The sequence below is a fragment of the Podarcis raffonei genome, chromosome 2 (genome assembly GCF_027172205.1).
Source record: "Podarcis raffonei isolate rPodRaf1 chromosome 2, rPodRaf1.pri, whole genome shotgun sequence".
NCBI lineage: Eukaryota > Metazoa > Chordata > Lepidosauria > Squamata > Lacertidae > Podarcis > Podarcis raffonei.
Window position 1 is genome coordinate 95,566,259 of NC_070603.1, and position 13,823 is coordinate 95,580,081.

Here is a 13,823-nt window from a genome sequence, read left to right on the forward strand (position 1 = left end):
GGAGGAAGGTTGAGATAAATAGTTGCAGGGCTTCACAGTTACATGGCAAATGGACTCAGGTGTAGGTAGCCGGGGGCACTGCATATAAACAGAAAGAATTGCAGGGCATTTAGAACCTTTCCTACAGCTTTGGAAAATCAGTTTCCTTTTCCTACTGTAGAGAGGAATGTCTAACCAGATCTTGATTGAAATTTTGATGCAGCTGCAGAGGTCAGCCAAAATTGCTTCTGAGACCAGATCTGGCTCTTGGGCTGCCAGTTGGCCATCCCCATATTAAAGCATCTCCAGGAAAGCGCTTATTTAAAGGCTGGTGTTAAATTGCACCCCCTTTGATTTTAAGAGCGATGCTATATTATGATTTCTGATGATGCAGGCTTAGATTTTGACACGCACTTAAGATAACCTTCCATTATTATTATTTTTTTCATTTCATATAGGGGAAAGCTGGCAGAAATACCGTAGAATAAAAGAGCTTGTCATTAGTTGACATACTGTGTCTATAATTACTTACTTTGTTCCAGAAGCCATCACCATGATAAATTTGCAGTTTTCCCCATCTGCCAGGACTAGTAATGGGGAATACATCTAACAACTGAATTTGCATATAGAAAGTATCATTGACCTTTGAATTTAAAAGGACAGAGATTTACAAGGACACCCATTCAATACAAGCTGCTTAGTTTAGGTGAAAGAGGGCTGCACTGAGGAGACATAAAGGCCCTGCTTCCCCACAGGGAAATGGAATGTGAGGGCTTCCTGTCAGGAGACACAGCTTTATGAGGAAGCGGTTAATCCCAGAGCCTTCTCAATCATTCACACAGAGACACACGCAATCATTCTCTCATTTTTTTAAGAGCAGCCTTGCAGAGGCCACATGCCAGTGCTGGACACGGCCGGAGGGCTCATTTCTGCACATACTCCCACAGCCCACTCCATCCTGGCATTGTCAAAGTTCAAGGAAACTTTCCAGCCATGCCACAGCCCTCAAGGAGAGTGTGAAGCAGGGCCATAAAAGAATGTGGCTGGGGATTGGGTCTGGCCTGAGGAGACACACAGCGGGCAGATAGAGAAGCCTACAGGACCCTACTTGGCTCCCAGACGTGAAGTTCTGAACTCCTAATCTAATACATGGGCAGGTGGAACTTCTGGACATATACAGGAGTCAAAAGTTCTTTTAAGGACATTTGTGGAAGCCCATACCCTCCAACATTTCTCTGATGAAAATAGGAACATCCTATTCCATAAAAAGCATCTTAAAAAGTAGAGACATCACCTTGCCAACAAAGGTCTGTATAGTAAAAGCTATGGTTTTAACCAGTAGTGGTGTATGGAAGTGAAAGCTGGACCATAAAGAAGGCTGATCGCCGAAGAATTGATGCTTTTGAATTATGGTGCTGGAGGAGACTCTTGAGAGTCCCATGGACTGCAAGAAGATCAAACCTATCCATTCTGAAGGAAATCAGCCCTGAGTGCTCACTGGAAGGACAGATCCTGAAGCTGAGGCTCCAATACTTTGGCCACCTCATGAGAAGAGAAGACTCCCTGGAAAAGACCCTGATGTTGGGAAAGATGGAGGGCACAAGGAGAAGGGGACGACAGAGGACGAGATGGTTGGACAGTGTTCTCGAAGCTACCAACATGAGTTTGACTAAACTGCGGGAGGCAGTGGAAGACAGGAGTGCCTGGCGTGCTCTGGTCCATGTGGTCACGAAGAGTCGGACACGACTAAACGACTAAACGACTAAACAACAACAACAAATTCCATAATAATAAAATTAATAATAATAATTTTATTATTTATACCCTGCCCATCGGACTAGGTTGTCCCAGCCACTCTGGATGGATTCCAACATATATAAAAACATAATAAAACATTAGAAAACTTCCTTATGCAGGGCCGCCTTCAGATGTCTTCTAAAGGTTGTATAGTTACTTATCTCCTTGGCTCGGGGGGTCAGATAACTTCATACCCTCCAACATTTCTCTGTTGAAAATAGGGATGTCCTAAGAGGAAACAGGATGTTCCAGGATCAAGTTAGTAACCAGGACGACTTCTATAATTCCAGGACTGTTCCTGGAAAATAGGGACACTTGGAGGATCTGAAAACCCTTTGAGAGAATTAAGCCAATGCTGGTTCCTCTCAGAACCCCCACATGAATGGCCTAACTGCATGATACATGACACAAGGGAGTTGTGTGAATGCACCTCCATTCCACAGCTAGTGTGGCGTGGTGGTTAGAGCTTTGGCCTAGGGCACAGGAGACCTTGGTTCCCATCCACACTCAAGACATGAAGCGCATTGGGTGACCTTAGGCCAGCCACCTACTCTCAGCCCAACCAATTTAACAGTGTTATTGTGAAGATAAAACTGGGAGGGGATAGACTACATTTGCCACCTTGAGCTCATTGTGGGAAATGTGGGATATAAATGCAATGATAGCTTAAATAAATTAATAAAAATGGTCAAGCTGTTTTCAAATAGCAGCCATGGGAAGGGGACACTGAGATAAGAACCACTGCATGGAAGAGAGTTTAACCCTTTTCCAGGTACCATTTCCCCAATGAAAATTGTCCACAAAGTCTCCTGGGCATAGTTGGTCAATTGGTGCCAAAGAAGGATAGAACTTTCTTTATGTATGCTACAGCAGCAGCAAGAATACTCATCGCAAAGCATTGGAAGACACAAGAATTACCCACCTTGGAAGAATGGCAGATGCAAGTAATTGACTATATGGAAATGGCTGAGATGACTGGCAGAATCCGAGACCAGGGAGAAGAGTTGGCGGAAGAAGATTGGAGGAAATTTAAAATTTATTTACAGAAGTACTGTAAAATGTATGAATGCTGATGACATTGAAATAAAATGAAGGGATTCTAGTAATAAGAGATAAAAATTTGAAATTATAAATTTGGGAGGTAAAATATATAAGGACAAAGTAGTAGGATACGAATTTGCTGATCTAACTGTTAAAAAGGGATATAAAAAAGGGAGGCGTGAGGAAGTCAGGAAAATAAGTTAATTGAAGATGAATATTTAGAAAAGAGTCATTTGTGTTTTTCCTATTCTATTTTTTGTGTGTTGATTGTTCTTCCCCCCCCCCCGCCTTGTTAGGTTAAATGTTTGTATTTTATGTATTGTGAAAGTTTGTATTGTTGTGTTCTATATTTTCGCTGTGTTTCTATTGTTTCATTTTCCTATTGTCAAATTTAATGAAATATTATTATAAAAAAAAGAAAAGAAAATTGTCCACAAAGCTACTTTCTGCGCTAAAAGGAAAAACATATGTGTTGCACTGGAACAACAGCCATTGGATTCTCTATCTGAACAAAATAACAGCTTGTCTATATTGCAACACAGGGGCCTGTTATTGGATTCTCTATGGCATGGGGGCTCCCAGGACCAATATTTTCCTGCATAAAAGCAAACCAGCAAACAACGCCGCCACCAAGTATCATGTGTGTCTTATAGCACAGGAGTAAAGCCTCCTAAACCATGTCTCTGTGATTTCCATTTTCCACTGAATGGATTATTTTTACTACTGTGCCCACTTGAACCTCAAAGGCATGCAAGAATCCATATTTCCATAGTCAGCCCATATATACGTCTTGCTTATTGAATCTGCAAACACTAAGCAAGAAAAGGGGGATACTTTGCTGAACTGCATATTCCCAAACTGGCTGGCTACATTTTAGCATGCTACAACGAAAGAGCACCTACAACAATGTGTTGACTACAAATTCAAAGTATGTGCAGAGCAAATCCTCTGAATAAGACAAATGAAGCTGGTAGGGATAAGATAAATGACGGTAGCAAGGGAATGCTATAACAAAACTGTCACAAACTTCATTGCTGTTACTTCTAAAGAAAAGACAAAATAGAACCACAAAAAGACAAATGGAGTGTGGAAAACAAATCAATAATAAAAAAGCAGAACAGGCCTGAAGTACAACACTCTATCCAATTCTTTGCTAAGGGTATGTTCACTGGGACTAGCAGTAGGAGGTCCTCTTAGGCACCTATAACAAATGTTTTAGGGTTACTAAGTTCATTTAAGCATGCAGAAGTCCTGGGTTCATGAACAGAAATACTTTATAGAATATGTTGGGCTCCACAAGGATAAAAAAAGTTGGAATGTTTTGGAAGATCGTACTATAGCACTCCAGATGAACTGATGCAGCTAAATAAGTTCCAGATCCTTCCAGAACATTCAATGGGTGATATTTCAACAAAGATCTAACCAGTGCTTTTTTTCTAGAAAAATAGGTGCTGGTACTCACCATGAAGTTGTTACAGTAAGTGTCACACTTTTTAACAACAACAAAAAGATATGCCGATACTGCATACCCTTGGGTACCCCCTGAGGGGGGAAAGCAATGGATCTAACTCACATTGCTGGGCAAAAGTCATGCCAGCAGTTCAGAAAACCAGGATTGAGTGGCACACATCATAGGATTCCAATATCAATTAAATCAGTCAGCTGTCCATATAACTGTTTTTAAAAGGCAGGGCTTAACAACCTTACTTCTCCACAGTGAGAGGAAATTGGTGGAGATTTTTTTTTTTTAAAGATATTTATTGAAATTTTCAAAAAAATAAAAACAAAACATAAAGAAAAAAAAACAGTTAAACACACATACAACTTACATTTCTTACTGTTAATAACCAATTTCCTTGACTTCCCCACACCTCCCCTTCTTGTATTCCAGTTCCAATTTTTAGCTCAGCAATTTCTTGTCCCCAAACTTCACCTTATTTTCTCTAATTCATTTTAGTTAACCAATTTTAACTTATAAACCTCAATCTTTATACGTCAATACTTATTCTTAAAAGTCTTTTTCTAAGGTCGGTGCCAATTCCCTTCCCCGAAATCCCCATTTTTATGTTAGTGGCAACACCAAATTAATTAAAACAGAATATAGTTATACACCCTTTGGATTCCCAAAGCCCCACCACCCCCTGTTCCGGTTTCGAACCCCAACAAAAAGTCCATCAGTCCATCTGCAGTCAGCCTGGCGACCTCACGTCCGAGGCTCTCAATTCTCTCTCAATTCCTCTCTGCCAGTTTTTTTTAATAGTCCTTTATATTAAACTCCGAATCTCGAAGGAGCTCTGTCCCAATAAGGTCCATGTTTCTTCCAGCCAGGCCTCCGTATTTAAAAATGGAGCCAAAATCTTGTTTCCTACTTCTCTTAAGTCCAAATGTCCCAAAAGCTCCAGTTTCCACTTTAGCCAAGTTTGTATTCCATAGGTCTTCAGATCTCCACATAGGGAGATCTCTCCATTCTCCATTCTTCAATTCAAACCAAATTTTCATCATCCTGATCTTATTTTCCTTTATATCCATCTTAACCGGCCTCTGGCTCTCCTCAATCATCTGTGGCATTATAGCTCCTCCTTCTTTTTCCTTCAAATCATCATGTTCCTCTTTCATCACATTCTCGGATATCTCAAATTTCTTTTCATATTCAGCTGCAAAAAATTTTAAGTCAAAGGCAAAACTTTCCTGTTCAACTGCAGAAACTTGAGTCAAGTCCCTCCCAAGCGCAGCAACTTTATTTACTGTTCCATTCAATATTATCACATTTGTTGCCAAAACATCACTCTGTTCCTGCAGTTTTCCCAAGAGAAAAAAAGTCTTCTCCAGTTCAGCCAGTATTTTTCCACTTGCAGCCATTTTTGTAATGTCCTAAACCCCCTCTAGAGGGATTCTAGTTTCTTAATGTCTTCCAGTTCCAACCCAAAAGTCAAATTAGCCTTTTCTTCTTTATTTTTAACAATTTGTTACCAAATTGTAACGAATATAACCAGCAAAGACAGCAGAAACAAAGTTCTCCTTTTTTCCCAACTTTGACAGCTAGTTTGACAGCTGTCAAAGTCTTTATGTCTCTTCCGCAGGCTCTCTCACCGATCGCTCCCGGGTCTTGGGGGAGGGGTGAATTCCGTTCTCAATGTTAGCTCTTATCCTCCAGCACAATCACTTAAATTGCCCCAACGTAGAGTTAATTGCTTTTCTCCACAAAGAAGAAAGGTATTCTCACAACCTTAGTAATAAAATCCTTGCTTTACGATGTTTACAAGGCGGGTAGGCAGACTTCCTCTTTACACCTTACCCGGTCGTGCCTAATTCCCAAAGAAAATTTCCCTTTTAAGTCCAATTTCCGTGTTACTCACGGGTTGTTGCTTTTAATCCAAATGTTCAGAGAAAGAAGTCAGCGCTCTCCGTCCATGGCATGCGGCTTCACTCAGCAGGGGAAGCAGTCGACTCACAGCACCGCACCGCTCTCCGTCCCCCGTTCCAGAGACTTTAAAAAGGCTCCTTTGCGGGTCGGGGGGGCGCAAATGGTGCCCACTGAGTCACCAGGTCCACAGGCTTCAGCGCCTGTGGTTTCTGAGGGTCCCCGTGTTGCAGCCGCGGCAGGACCCGACCCCTGCTGAGCCGATTCCCTCCGGAGCTCGGAGGGAATCCGCCATTAGGCGATGGCGCTAACCCGGAAGTCCTCGGAAATTGGTGGAGATTAAGCCAGCAAATAGATGGTCCCATCACTGAGTTCACAAGGGCAACACGGATAACCAAGGTTCCAGCCTATTTAGTCAAACCAACTTCTAGGAAGTCATACACCATAAGGTAGGTACCATGGATGCCTGAGCCATTAACATATGCCTTCCTGTAGCTCATGGCCACAATACACGACATGCCATATTTCGGGCCTAGGAGTGGAATGGTGGACCAGTGGTGGACTTTAGGCTTTCAAATTTCAGCGACGCCGTACACAATGCCAAAATTCTGTGCCTCGCACTCACCTCTTGCCTTCCATGTTCGTCATTGTTGCAGTACCCGCTCCAGTGCCTTCTCAAGTTGGCAGATGAACTGGTCATACTCCCCTGATTCCACCTCTGGGTGGACCTCTGGCATGCCATGTTTGGAACTGCAACTTCCATTCTTCCTGACCATTACTTGCCATACCGACTAGGGTTGATAGGAGTTCAATAGCCTCTGGTGGGTCACAGGTTCTATATCCCTGGGTGTCAAGGAGCTGTCAACAAGCCAGGTCAAACACAGGGCAGGCACACACACGGCAGGCGTGGAATGCCATTAACTCTTTATTAACAGAAAATATCAACCCAGCAGTGTCCTCTGGTTCATATTAATCCAGCTAAGACGATGCTGAAACTGACTACTAGCTTCCCCCTTCCCCCTCTAGGCTTTCACTCTGGATCCCTCCCAAGCAGACAAAGGTTGCATCAAGGGGTTGAGCTCCTCCTCTGGGCCTGTCTCTGGCCCATTGCTCAGCAACATGCAGGACTCTCCTCGATCAGGGTGTCAGAAGGGGAGGTGAGCCAGCAAGACTGGGACTGTCCTGCTGCTGTGTAGCAGAGGCAACCTCTGACTCCTCCCTATCTGAGTCTGTGCTCACACTGTGACTCTCAGCCTCTAACCCTGATGTGGAAGACACTCCTTCTCCTGACCCCTCTTGATCATTCAAACTCCCTGCTTCTAGCACTTCCCAGCCGGCCCTTGCTGCAGACTGCTCTTCAGTGTCCCACTACCAGGACCCAGGATCTTCGTCATCTTCTTCTGTGTCTTCTTGTGCAGGCTGCTCCCACCACTCTGGCAGTCCCTGACAGTGGAATATTCCTTAGAACCTCTTGGTGTACTGATATATTTTCTGGGAATACCCAGCACTCATGTGATATTACTCTCTTTACACAAGTACTGCCTCCTGGGGACTGCACCTTATACAAAACTAACCACCTCACATTTATGGAATGCTCAGTCACATGCGTGTCTATGCTCTTCTTTTTAAAAGAAACATATGCAAGGTTCAAAAGTTAAATATTAAACTAAATTTCTATATGAAAAGCTAATAATAATAACATCAAATGCAAAACAGATTATATAATAGCACTTGCATGGCATATAAAAGCATGTTTTATAATGGGCCTTTTCAGCTGTGGTGGTTGCTTTGTTATTTTTAGGCACCATGGAAGACATTTTTATTCTCCCATGCTTTCCATTTCTTTATTAGATTTCTTATCCACCTTTTCCCATAAGGGTTCCATGGGGGTTTCAGCAATAAAATGTACAATTATAAAAACAAATAAAACAGTTACAATCCCCCAAATAAATACAAGCATATGCATAGTAACAGAGAGAGTGTTTCAACCCACTGCCTAGCTGTAACCTATGCAGCCCATAATCTTCTAGAGTGACTATATAAAAAACGACATATTCTGAACGCTAAATATGAATGCCCTTTTTACTCCCTGTACTTGTTTTAAGGCTTCTTTGATGACTTTCTGTGAATCTGTGAGAATGCAGGCTTGGAATCTACAAAAGAAAGAAACTACTGACGGGTTTTAGCGAGTACTAAAGGACACGGCAATCTGTTGGCCACAGGAATAAAAGCAGCATTAAGTATGAAGAGAAAAATAGTGAAAAGAAGATAAATGATGAAAGGCAGGAGAAGACAGACAGGTGCGATAAGGTAGTGATGCCCATTACAAAACTGTCACAGGTTCCATGCTGTTACTTCTACGCAGAACACAAGGGTCATTTAAGACACTCCTAATCTCAGAGTCATGGGTTTGAACCCCACATCGGGCAAAAGATTCCTGTGTTTGGATTTGATATCCCGCTTTATCATTATCTGAAGGAGTCTCAAAGCGGCTAACAATCTCCTTTCCCTTCCTCCCCCACACAAGCACTCTGTGAGGTGAGTGAGGCTGAGAGACTTCAGAGAAGTGTGACTAGCCCAAGGTCACCCAGCAGCTGCATGTGAAGGAGTGGGGAATCGAACCTGGTTCACCAGATTATGAGTCCACCGCTCTTAACCACTACACCACACTGGCTCTCTGGTGTTGTAGGGAGTTGGGCTACATGGCCCTTGTGGTCCCTTCCAACTCAACGATTCTATGATTCTAGTTATCTAGCACAACCAACTGCTTACTGGGGACATAAAGGAGGAGAATTAAACCTACTTGGATGACCAACTTCTTTTTTGAATTCTCACTTTCTGAAAGGGGAAGGAAGAAAGCTCATAAATATGGCAGCTGCCAGCATTCCACCTGACTCTCCCAAAGTTTTGTCACACTGCAGTGTGGCAAGGAAACAGAAATGAAGGTCAGTATTTTGCAGTTAAAGCTCTTGCTGCCTTGAAGGAGGTGCTAGTATGTCTTTCTGCGGCACATCATTGTCATCACTTTGAACTAAAAGCAATAGCATGTTCCAAACTCTTGGCTCATCTATGAAAAAATAACCAGCTGGTTCGTTTCAGCCTTTGATCCTTCCAATTAGTGTATTACTCTTCAAACTTCACCAATCATTCTACTGAATAAATGCTGAATACAAGGAATATATTAGCTCCCTCAGTGAAAGGCTGCAGAGAGCAGGCTATGTGAAGTCCAGGCTTGTTAGGGCCTGTGCTTTATTTCTAGAAAAATAGGTGCCGGTAATCACCATGAAGTTGTTACAGTAAGTGCACACTTTTTAACAACAACAAAAGAGGTACCGGTACTGGGTGTCCTTGAATGCCCCCTGGAAAAAAACACTGGTTATGCCTCTTCTGAGGGCATTAGAAAGGGACAATTGCTGTTTCTTGCCTTAATATAGAAGCCAGTTTTAGGATCTGGGCTTCCTGGGGATTAGTTCTGTCTGGCATCCCACAAGATGCAACTGGACACACTGGTAGGACCAGGGCACTCTGGCTGGAGTACCCAGTTTTGCCCTATCAGTCTTGGTTTCACGCTGTACTCATACAGTATGTATGCCATATCTGCAAATGGTAACCAGACTCAGCTAATCAGGCTTTATTGTGCAACTTATGCTTTAATATGCTCTCTGTGTGGGCTAGTCCTGTGTATTATGCATTATGCATTAAGCAGGATAGTTATTTGTGTTGTATGCTGATTCTTGCTGCACATGAATAAAACTTGTAGTCCTCGCCCAAGTGTTTATTGCCTCTGAATCACAAAGAGCAACTACTTGACAACTTCCTCTGAAATGCATGTAGCTTTTATGTAGAGCAGGCATAGGCAAACTCAGCCCTCCAGCTGTTTTGGGACTACAACTCCCATCATCCCTGACCACTGGTCCTGTTAGCTAGGGATGATGGGAGTTGTAGTCCCAAAACAGCTGGAGGGCTAAGTTTGCCTATGCCTGATGTAGAGCTGATGATGAGGCCAAATTAATAGGTATCTGGGGGAATTGTAGCAGGCCTGAGAAAAAGATCCCCCTTCTCGTCCCTCTGCACACTGTTCTGGGGGTTCTCTTGACCCTCCAGAATGCATTTGGGGGAGGTGTGGGTGGCCACATACTATATAGGGGGAGGAGAGAAGGGAAACCCCACTGCACCAGCAGGAGTCCTCCCCCTGGCTTCCACTAGTAAAACAGGGCACTTGTATCCAGCCCAAAGAGTCTTATTTCCTCCATGGAAGAGGAAATTCCTTATGCTTACAATAATGTTGCACCAAAAATTTTCCATGCAGGAAAATATAGAATATAGAATTTGATTTTTTGATTTTTTTAGGATTATATATATGAATGAATTATGAAAGCAAGAAAAAGCCTGCATGATGACAGAATTCCCCAGGAGACAGGATGTCAACTTCCATATTTAAGTTCTGTTTTGACTACTGTCCTTTTGTTAGTTTCTGGTTTACCGGCTTGCACACATAATTCTTCAGACTCAGTTGCAGGAGTTCCTCTTAACACACAGCTGAAGCATTAGTTGAGAACTTCACCACAGGTACAGTTTTAACATAGTATATAACCCTTAAATCTCATCCCACAATGCCATTCAAGCAATCTTCAGCGATTCAAGGTAAAATGGCACTTAAAAGGCAAGTTTAAGTGTCCCACAGATGAGTAATATCCATGGCTGTGCTGAATTTTGGAGCTTGGTGGGATCTTTAAAAATTGCTTGTTTGCTCCTTTGAGAAATGGATTGTAAGCTTTTGGTAAAGCATTTTTGCCAAATGTTCTTGCAATTCTCCCAGAAATTATGTATACTTTATCATTTGAATGCACTCTGCTTGAAGCTTCACTGGTGCTACATTTGGGGCAAATGGAAACATTCATTCAAAGGAGGATTGTTTGTACAAGTGTGGCAAACCCATGCCTAGCGAAATCACCACACATGTCAAGGGGGCAGGAAAGAGACATTCCCAGTCCCTGACTTTCAAGTGGAAGGCTACATTTAGAGTTTTGACCATTGGACCTTTTCACCTGCAAAAACCTGTCCTGCTCCACTGGGTCTGGGCTGCTTTTGCATCCTAGTTGGCAATGACTGGCATGCATGGCTGAGTCTGGAGTGCCCATGATGGGCCTGTTTCCTGTGCATTGCTGTGTTTTGTCCATTGTTCAAGGCCCCATTAAACTGGCATATTTTCTCAGATAAACAACAACAAAATCCTAGATGTGCTGTCAGCTGCTTATTGGAAAACTGGCGCATGGGGATTCCTTTGTGTTTCATGTTGGGATTGTTCTTCAGGGGCTACAATCTATAACATAATAATTACATCATGGGTATTGATTATATAATCTGTGTTGTTCAACCATTCCTTACATAATGATTTATATCAATAATGATCTAAATCATAATGAAAACAACCCGAACAAAATTGTCTCTCAAAGAGTTCTACACAGACCAGCTGTTGAAAATTGTGTCGTATTTGAAAAACATATCCAGCCTTAGCTTGGAATGTATAAGGCAAATAATTCTGCAATCAATACTGGACAATATTTGCAATTCACCCCCTGGTATTTCTTGCTTCTGTTTCCCTGCCCCATGTGATGATGCTTCTCCATTGGGCCCACCAGTTATTCTGTATGACTATGATTAGAGATGATGATGGTGGTGTTAATGAAAATTATTATTATTATTATTATTATTATTATTATTATTATTATTATTATTATTATTTTGTACCCTGCCCATCTGGCTGGGTTTCCCCAGCCACTCTGGGCGGGTTCCAGCAAAGATTAAAAGTACATTAAAATGTCACACATTAAAAACTTCCTTAAACAGGGCTTCTAAATGTCAGGTAGTTGTTTATCTCTTTGACATCTGATGGGAGGGCGTTCCACAGGGCGGGTGCCACTACCGAGAAGGCCCTCTGCCTGGTTCCCTGTCACTTGGCTTCTCGCAGTGAGGGAACTGGCAGAATGCCCTCGGCGCTGGACCTCAGTGTCTGGGCAGAACGATGGGGGTGGAGACGCTCCTTCAGGTATACTGGGCCAAAGCCGTTTAGGGCTTTAAAGGTCAGCACCAACACTTTGACTTGTGCTCAGAAACGTACTGGGAGCCAATATAGGTCTTTCAGGTGTTATATGGTCTCAGCAGCTGCTCCCAGTCACCAGTCTAGCTGTCGCATTCTGAATTAGTTGTAGTTTCCGGGTCACCTTCAAAGGTAGCCCCACGTAGAGCGCATTGCAGTAGTCCAAGCGGGAGATAACTACAGAATGCACCACTCTAACAAGACAGTCCACGGGCAGATAGGGTCTAAGCCTGCATACCAGATGGAGCTGGTAGACAGCTGCCCTGGATATAGAATTTAACTGCGCCTCCATGGACATCTGTGAGTCCAAAATGGCTCCAAGATGAACTCAGTCTTTGTGGGGATGCGGGGCAAACTTTCTGTGGGGCAAAATTAGATTTATTTATTTTTTAATCAGTTGTGTGTGTTTTTATAGTGCCATCTAAGCACATGATATTTTTTATGAAGTAACATAATAGGGGCAGCGGGGAGAGAGAGAGAGAGAGAGAGAGATTCCTACCCTAAGTAACATACAATCCAAATGTCACCACAGGGATTGAGGAGACAACAGAGGGAGAGGAGGGGGTAGCGTGAAAAACAAATAGAGAAGAATGCAAGATATACCTAAGTAAATACAGTATATAGTTTATATGCGGTTTGTCTACATAGAGGCTCAGACCAGCGTCTCATCCTCCATTTCAGTACAGAGAGAAAGGCACAAGCTCATATTTTCATTCCAAATCAGATCAAAGAGTTTCCTTCAGCAACATGAATACAGCATCTTATGCTCAAACACTCATATGGAAAACAGCATATGGGGGAACGGGATTAGGAAGTATCACACAAGCTCCCTCCCTCCGCCCCCCCCCTTTCTGTGTAGCAAATGTGGTTGATCTTCCTTAAATCTGCTCGGTGTTGGCTTTCTCCCAAATTCAAAACTCAACACCTGTGCAGGAGCTAAGGAGCTGTTTAAGAGCCCATGCAGATCCATCTGCAGAGTGCATCGCTTGACTATTTTCTTTCCTTTGGGTGTGATGGAAGATAGCTTCATTAAAGGGAGCCCAAAACATAATTAAAGCAACAATATGTTTGCCCAGCTGACTGCCCACCCTCTGCTTTCATCATCTCTCATGCCGGTGAGGCAAAACATTGAATTCCTTTTTCTTGTTTCATTTTTACCCCCTTGTAGCTAGCTAAGATCAATACATGGCTAGTATCTTTTCTCTTCTAAGCTGATGCAGACTTTCCCCTCCTTTGCTGGTCAACATTCTGAGCTGCACAATATTTTTTTAGAGGAGTTCAGCTGATGGAATAGGCAAAGTGGGCCTCTCCCATCTGTAAAGACTTTGACAAATGCAGAAAGGTCCTGAATATTTGTTGGTCAATTACTTCCTGTCCCCCAGAACGGGACTAGAAAGGACATACAGTACCTTCACAGTCTCTCCTGAGTTAGATGGAATCAAGAGTTAGAGGTGGGTGTCATTAGCATACTGACGTCACCTGGATGGTATCATATGAATGTTGAATATCATAGGAAACAGAAGAGACCCTTGTGAAATCCCATGC